At 45.3% G+C, this 8,902-nt stretch overlaps 1 long non-coding RNA gene across 1 annotated transcript; it reads right to left on the reverse strand.

Moving 5' to 3' along the window:
- Window positions 1–451: 451 nt before the first annotated feature.
- On the reverse strand, window positions 452–1,813 carry LOC144594241 (uncharacterized). The gene is made up of 2 exons (XR_013547372.1): window positions 855–1,813; window positions 452–751 (listed from the first exon to the last, which is right to left on the reverse strand). It is a non-coding gene; the product is annotated as an uncharacterized LOC144594241 (long non-coding RNA).
- Between the last annotated feature and the right edge of the window lie 7,089 nt (window positions 1,814–8,902).

The raw sequence follows: 8,902 nt of genomic DNA on the forward strand, positions 1-8,902 counted from the left end.
AACCGTCTGCCTATCAAAGCAAAACCCTCCCCTGATATCCCCCACGTTTCTTCCTGTCTCTTCCTGCTTACTTTTCGCTCCCCCCCCCCCCCCCCCCATCGATCAGTCTGAACAAGGGTCTCGACCCAAAACGTTATCTATCTAATGTTCTCCAGAAGTGTAGCCGGACCTGCTTAGTTACTCCAGCACTGTTTTTTTACCCCCACTCATTCTATGATTTTAAATACCCCAGTTATTATTACAGGGGATTCCTTTTCTCCAGAGATGCTGCCTAACCGACTGAGTTGCTCCAGTATGTTGTCTTTATCTTCGGTATAAACCAGCATCTGCGGTTGGTTCCTACACATTCCTACCAGTACCCGGGTGTGGTGGGATGAGTGCGCTCCAAGGCTGTGTTAGCGGTTTAATGTGTGTTGTAATCATCCCTCGCAAATCAACAACAGAATTCAGATTTTTTTTTCTTGGTCAAACGTACTATTTTAATCCGGTACAAATCAATACATCCATAGTAAAACAAAAAAACACTATAACATTAATGACAATAATGGTCCCCGAGAGGAGCCCTGGCACAAGAGGGCCCCAGTAAAGACCCCGCATCGGGGAGCAGACGGTGCGGGTTGGTCCCGGGTTGAGCTGGTCCAAGGTGGGCGACGCCACCTTCAGTGGCAGCAGCTGCACTTGTCGCCGGCTCCTTTGCAGACGCAGCCTTGGGCGCATTTGCTGCAACCCGCGGGGCAACAGGAGCAGCAGCCTAGACGGAGAGAGAGAAAAGCCATGAATCCCGCACTATCAAACAGCTCCGCGCTCTCGTGATGGACGCCAAGGAGCGATTGCAAACTGTTAGCTGCACTAACCGTCTGGAGAAGGGCCGCGACCAGAAACGTCACCCATTCGTTCTCTCCAGAGATGCTGCCTGACCCGCTGAGTTACTCCAGCATTTTGTGTCTAACTTCGGTTGAAACCAGCATCTGCAGTTCCTTCCTACACAGCTACACTAACATGCGGGTACTTGGGGTGGGATTGGAGAGGTGGGGGATCTGTATAGTGCAACAACCCAGAGATAACTTGCTTCACCCCTGACATCACACACCACACACGCATTTCTGGCAGTGTAACTTGTTCACAAGTCCTAAGACCAGAATTAGGCCATTCGGCCCATCAAGTCTACTCCGCCATTCAATCACAGCTGATCTATCTCTCCCTCTCAACCCCATTCTCCTGCCTTGTCCCCATAACACCGGACACCCGCACTCATCAAGATGACCACTACTTGTGATTTGCACAAGAGGAATGCGAATGGATCAGGCGGCACAGCGGGAATTGCTGCTGCCTCTCACACCTACACCTGGTCCAGTCCCGATCTCGGGTGCTGCCCGTGTGGAGTTCCCCTGTAACCGGGTGGGATTCCTCCGGGTGCCCCCGCTTCCCTCCTAAGTTCGGAAGATGTTGCTTTAGAGGAGAGGTTGACTAGCCATTGAAAATTGTCCCTTAGTGCGGGTCAGTGACTAGAAATGGAGGACGAGTTGATGGGCATTTGAGCAAGCCTGTTGCATTAACGCTGGGGTAGGAGAGGAGATGGTCCAATTACTCTGCTCGGAGCTAGTATGGACCCAATGGGCCGAATGATCTCGTTCTGCCTGTGTCGTTATAAATATTTTTCTCCTACATAAAGACTTCAAAGACAGTCCACAGATGGTCCAATTACTCTGCTCGGAGCTAGTATGGACCCAATGGGCCGAATGATCTCGTTCTGCCTGTGTCGTTATAAATATTTTTCTCCTACATAAAGACTTCAAAGACAGTCCCCAGAGCCGTTATACTCACTCTTCTTACACGATGTGCATTTGCAGTCTTTGCATTTACAGCTGTCTCCGCAGGAACATGAGCCGCCTGTTCATAAACAAGAAAACAGAGTTACAAAAACATCGGCTGGATACGAGGAGGTCCGGGCTTCCGACGACTGGGTCCAATAACTCACCCTGGTTACACGTGCACGGAGCGTCAGACATCTTCTGGGTTTCTTTCCTCGGCCGTTTCTCTGGCAATTCGCTTCTGTTCACTCGGAGCTGGTGGATGTGCTCGTTGTCGGAGGCGCCGAACTTATAAAGCAGCGGCCGCGTCCGTCACCGGGTGCAAACGGGAGCGATGCGGGGCCCGGGCGCTGTGTGCAAAAGCAGGGCTCGCTGCCAAAGGCGCTCGCTGCACTCGACAATCTCCACCCGGCGCTCGTTGATTACAGGGTTGCAGGGCAGGGTGCACTTCAGTGGCAAGTATTCTTGATTAGTGTATGTGTCAGAGGTTTGGGGTAAAGGCAGGAGAATGGGGTTAGGAGGGAGAGCTAGATCAGTATAAGAAGATAACTGCAGATGCTGGTACAAATCGAAGGTATTTATTCACAAAATGCTGGAGTAACTCAGCAGGTCAGGCAGCATCTCGGGAGAGAAGGAATGGGTGACGTTTCCTTAATCCTTAATAATCCTTAATATGCCTTTATTGTCATTGTACGCAAGGTACAACGAAATTAGAAGTGCTACAGCTGATAACAGTGCGACAGTGCATATCTTTCAAGACAATTGCACAGACATACGAACCAACACAACATATACCAGTATCAATAAAGAAGAGTTTCGGGTCGAGACTCTTCTTCAGACTGATAGATCAGCCATGATTGAATGGTGGAGTCGACTTGATGGGCCGAATGGCCTAATTCTACTCCTATTCCTTATGATCTTATTAGACAGTACCTTCAGTACTTCTTCAACGGTATCCCTGACTGCTCTCAAGACATTTCCAGTGATTGCTCCAATTTCCTCCGTCGTACTGTCTTTCTACTCGGTAAATACAGAGGGGAAATACTCATTTAGGACCTTGCCCATCTCCCGTGGATCCACACAGAGGTGCTCACTTTGATTCCTGAGAGGTCCCACTCTCTCTCTGGTTACCCTTTCCCCCCCTTATGTATTGATACAATCTTTTAGGATTGTCCCTAATGCTACCCGCCAGAACCTGGCCCCTTTTTGCCCTTCTGATTTCCTTTTTTTAGTTTACTCCTTCGTTCCCGAAACTCCTCCAGGGATGCACTTCATCCCAGCTGCCTATGCCTGTCCCATGCATCCTTCTTGTTTTTAACTAACGTCTCAATTTCCCTCGTCATCCAAGCTTCCTTATGTTTGTTTGCCTGTTTGTCCTTCACTCGTGCAGGTGCAGCAGGCAGTGAAGAAAGCGAATGGTATGTTAGCATTCATAGCAAGAGGATTTGAGTATAGGAGCAGGGAGGTTCTGCTGCAGTTGTACAGGGCCTTGGTGATACCGCACCTGGAGTATTGTGTACAGTTTTGGTTCCTAATCTGAGGAAAGACATTCTAGCCTTAGAGGGAGTACAGAGAAGGTTCACCAGATTGATCCCTGGGATGGCAGGACTTTCATATGAAGAAAGACTGGATAGACTAGGCTTATACTCGCTGGAATTTAGAAGACTGAGGGGGGATCTTATAGAAACATATAAAACTCTTAAGGGGTTGGAGAGGCTAGATGCGGGAAGATTGTTCCCGATGTTGGGGAAGTCCAGAACTAGGGGTCACAGCTTAAAGATAAGGGGGAAGTCTTTTAGGACCGAGATGAGAAAACATTTCTTCACACAGAGTGGTGAGTCTGTGGAATTCTCTGCCACCGAAGGTAGTTGAGGCCAATTCATTGGCTATATTTAAGAGGGAGTTAGATGTGGCTCTGGTGGCTAAAGGGATCGGGGGGTATGGAGAGAAGGCAGGTACAGGTTACTGAGCTGGATAATCAGCCATGATCATATTGAATGGTGGTGCAGGCTCAAAGGGCCGAATGGCCTACCCCTGCACCTATTTTCTATGTTTCTAACGGGGACGTACACATCCTGAGCTTTCTTCAGTACACTTTTAAAAAACATTCCACTTGGCCGACGTTCCTTTCCCCTCTAATAACCTGCTCCAGTCAACTTGAGCGAGACCTTCTCTCATACCCTCAAAGTTGGCCTTACTCCAGTTGAGCATTTTAACACGTGGACCCTCTCCGTCCCTATCCATAACTATCTTAAACCTAATCGAACTGTGGTCACTGGTTCCAAAAGTCTCCTCCACACACACTTCATTAACTTGCCCTTCCCAACTTCCCAATACTAGATCCAGTGTTGCCCTCTCACGTGTGGGAGGCCTCCACATACTGCGTATGAAAACTCTCCTGAACACTTTTGAGGAATTGCACCCCATCTGAATTGCACCCCTTTCACGCTATGTTTTTCCCAGTCAATATTGGGAAAGTTAAAATCCCCAACTACAACAACCTTATTTGACCTGCAGCAGTCTGCAATCTCATGGCAAATTTGTTCTTCTAATTCCCATTGACTATTTGGGGGTCTGTACACCCTCAACAAGGTGATCATCCCTTTCTTATTCCTCAGCTCCACCCATATTGCCTCACTAGATGAACCATCACTTCTGACCACTGGCGTGACATCCTCCTTAACCAACAATGCAACCCCCCTCCTCTTTTTCCCTCACCCCTGTCTCTCCTGAAGCCCCTGTACCCCAGAACATCTTGTTACAGCTGTGCAAGAGGGTGGCGAGATCATGCTTGGAGTATTGTGTGCAGATCGGATCACAAAGCAATAGGAAGGATGTGATTAAACCAGAGAGAGTGGTGGAAGATATTCACAAGGATGTTGCTGGGACTGGAAGGCTTGGGTTATAAGGGAAGATTGAATAGGATGAGGCACAAAGCAAATGAGACTGAGTGGTGACCTTATAGAAGTGTGTAAGATCACGAGGGGCTTAGATAAGGTGGATGGTCAAAATATTTTTCTCAAAGTCCTGGAGTCTAAAACAAGAGGAGATACTTTTAAGATGGGAAAGATTTCAAGGCAACCCAGGGGTAGGGTTTTCACACAAAGGGTGATGGGTGTAGAGAAATAGTTGCCGGAAGAAGTGGTAAAGGCGGGCACGAGAACAATATTAAGAAGACATTTGGACAGATACATGGATATCCCTGTGGGATATGGGCCAAATGCAGGCAAATGGGGCTAGTTTGGTCAATGTGGATGAGTTGGGTAGAAGGGCCTCATTCCATGCTGAAAAACTCTATGATTTGAAACGTAACAGAATTGAACAATGGCTCTCTACTATAATGTTTCCAAAATTGAATAAACTCAGATGGGGAAAAGCCCAGCAGCTAAACTAGCTGCTATAGTTCACAACCAGGCAAAAGAAAGCAACGTAGAAGGATCTGGACTCTAAACGTCACCTATTCCTTCTCTCCAGAGACGCTGCCTGTTCCGCTGAGTTACTCCAGCATTTTGTGTCTAACTTTGGTGTAAACCAGCATCTGCAGTTCCTTCCTACACAAAGAAAACAATAAATAGCTTCATAGTGAGAGTGCTCCAAAAATTTGATGTAGTCTTGGAGTTTGGTTAATTTACTAATCAGCTAGTAATTTATTCTGGAGGGTTCATCGTGTATCAGATTTATACTTTAACTAAAAAGTCTGCCAAGATGTCTATCATTTGATTTTCAGTGTGTCCAGTATGAAACTCTTTGGCAACCACATCATTGTTACATAAACAGGACGACTTGTACCCAATTTTCTTCTTTTATTCACAATTTTCAAAAGAACAGTCCTTAATGTGCTGAGAGAAAGATTTCTGGCACAAGGCTCCTTGTGTAGGATGCCCTGAATATCCTTCTGTAATTCTACAATGGAGACCAGGATATCAGTCACGGGTTTAATTATGTGATGTGATTTATTAATGCACAAAAAGAGAAACATTTGGAAACTGTTGATTGTTAGATGTTTGATAAAATCTTGGTAAGGAATTCCAACCAATCAGGATTTGTCAAAAGATGTAGACTTACATCTATGTTTTGTTTCTCATAAACAATGACTTCTTGTTATTCCATGGTCAATTAAATACATTTAAAAAAGAAAATCACTTGTAAGAAACTTCAGTTTGACTATAAATGACAAAATAATAATAATAATAATAATAACAACAACAACAACAACGACGATGATGATGATGATAATAATAATAATAATAACAATAATAATCTTAAAATAAGAAACTTAATAATAACCTAATAATAAAAAATAAACTAAAGAGAGCACGTTTGATATAGAGGCACATTACAAGAGTATTAACAAACAAAGGAAATGAACACAAAATAACAAAGGAAGATATGAGACCTTGTCTTTTTTAATTTTACCTTTCTACTCTTCACCTCACTGGGACCTTTTCCCTTTCTCTTTAGTTTAATTTAAAGTTTAATACTTTTTAATGTGTTACCTTCTGCCCCAAGTATTCATTCTCTGGGACATTTGTCACGGCCTGATTCATGAAGCCCATCCCAACGGAACAATTCCCTCTTTCTCTACCAGTGCCTCATAAAAATGGATAACTTTTGATCTTATTTATCCTTTGCCAATTTGCTCCTGGCTCATGTATTAATCACAAGAGGGGTGGCACAGTGGCGCAGAGTTAGCGTTGCTGCCTTACAGCGCCAGAGATCCAGGTTCGATCCTGACCACGAGTGCTGTCTATTCAGATTTTGTACATTCTCCCCATGACCTACTTGGGTCTTCTCTGGGTGCTCCGGTTTCCCCCTCACTCCAAAGGCGTACAGGTTTGTAGGTTAATTGGCTTGGTATAATTGTAAATTGTCCCTAGTGTGTTTAGGATAACATTTGTGTGTGTGGGGATCACTGGTCAACGGGCCGAATTGCTTGTTTTACACGCTATATCTCTAAACCAAACTAAACTAAATCAGTTCCTTTATGGTTCTGCTTTTTAATTTGAATCTAGCTGCTTATATTTTGATGGCAGAAACTCCCTCCTCGTCCTTTCTACATTGTAGGTTTCACATTGACTGTGTCATTCCCCTCTAATTCACCAGGGAATGTCCTTAACCCTAGCAATGGGCAGGCAATGTAGCCTTCAAGGCCCACGCTTACAACTGTAGTCACCAGTATCTCTAAACTGACCCTATCATTACTACCACATTCCTTCGCACTCCCTCAACCTCAATGCCCCCCTGTACCATCATCTTATGGTTAGGTCGACACAAAATGCTGGAATAACTCAGCGAGTCAGGCAGCATCTCTGGAGAGAAGGAATGGGTGACGTTTTGGGTCGAGACCCTTCTTGTGGTTAGTTTGTTCATTCTCCCTATAGTCTCTGCTCATCAGCACTGGGAGTATAAGAATTGTATACCCCTAAACAGGTGCAGGCTGAGGCTCCTCTGAAACTACCTTCTGGATCACCACACATGCTTCACTTGACCGACTATCATCCTTGACTGACCATTTCTGCTGTTACTTCAGATAAGGGCAGTGACAGCCTTCTGCAGCAAAATATCTAAATCCCAAACACAAACTCATCAACTGGTGGCACAGCGGTAGAGTTGCTGCCTTACAGCGCCAGAGACCCTGGTTCGATTCTGACTATGGATGATGTCTGTATGGAGTTTAAATGTTCTCCCCATGACCTGTGTGGGTTTACTCCAGGTGCTCCAGTTTCCTCCCACACTCCAAAGAGGTACAGGTTTGTTGACTAATTGGCTTGGTATAATTGTAAATTGTCCTTAGTGTGTGTAGGATAGTGTAAGTGTGTGGGAATCGCTGGTCAGCATGGACTCGGTGGGCTGAAGGGCCTGTTTCTAAGCTGTATCTTTAAATGAAAATTAAAAAACTCTGAACCAGAGTTCCTCAAGTTGCAAACATTTATTGTGCATGTGGTTGCCATGTATTACACCAATTTCCATCAGCCCCCACAAACCCGTAGCTGCAACACATCATTATATTATTTTGGGTGCATTTGTTCAGGGAGCTTTAATCATGTTTGCAGCAACTTCCATTGAAGCGTAATAAACACAACAAAATTTAATGCTCGCTTTCCTCTTATATGCTTCAGACATTGAAAAGTAATCTTGTGTACTCCCTTTAGAGTCATAGAGTCAAAGAGTCCTACAGCGTGAAAACAGGCCCGTCAGTTCCACTTGTCCATGCCGACCAACATGCTCCATCTACACTAGTCCCACCTCCCTGCTTCGAAGCCGTATCCATCTGAACCTACCCTATCCACGTACCTGTCTAAATGCTTCTTAAACATTGCGATTATACCTGCCTCAACCACCTCCTCCTTTGGAATGCAAAGTTAGTTGGCACATGCATATTAGTATTCATGGTGCGTAACTCCAAAGTAAAAGTATTTACTTATCCCTGTGCCAGGAGTGATGGAAGCAGACTGTGAACTCTAGTCACATGAATTAGTGCTTTAGCTACAACAGACTGTTTGTAACATGCATCATTTCCAAGATGAGAGGGTTTCTTTGGAAACCAAGCCTTTGTCCAACTCAACCCAAATCTTCATGTTGTATTGTTGATGACAGCAGCTTGGCAGTGATCGAGTAAGTGAATCGATGCTGGGAGGCAGCTCGGGAGACAGATATAAACACTGCAAATGGATGGGAGCTGCCACTGAATCCAGGCAAAGAATGGGTCATACACTCAGGGTCACGAAAAGAAGGCAGTAATGCAGCTTTGCAGTTGCTGACCCATAGACAAGGTGCTGTGCAATCATTTGAAAAGGTCTAGTAATTACAAGATCCTTGCACATTATGACTTTGCACAGGCATTAGACCTGGCATGCTGAGATCCACCCTGCCAGTTCAAAGGGGAGTTTCTGCAGACAAGTTCCGACTTCAGTGGCGTACAGCCCCTTGGTACACTGAGTGTTCGAGTAAGAAGTGACAATATGACACATTTGCATAGAAGAAGGACACTAAATACTGGAGTAACTCAGCGGGTCAGGCAGCCTCACTGGAGAGAAGGAATGGGTGAAGTTTCGGGTCGAGACCCTTCTTCAGACTGAGAATCAGGGGAG

Source organism: Rhinoraja longicauda, chromosome 6 (assembly GCF_053455715.1).
Source record: "Rhinoraja longicauda isolate Sanriku21f chromosome 6, sRhiLon1.1, whole genome shotgun sequence".
Lineage (NCBI taxonomy): Eukaryota > Metazoa > Chordata > Chondrichthyes > Rajiformes > Arhynchobatidae > Rhinoraja > Rhinoraja longicauda.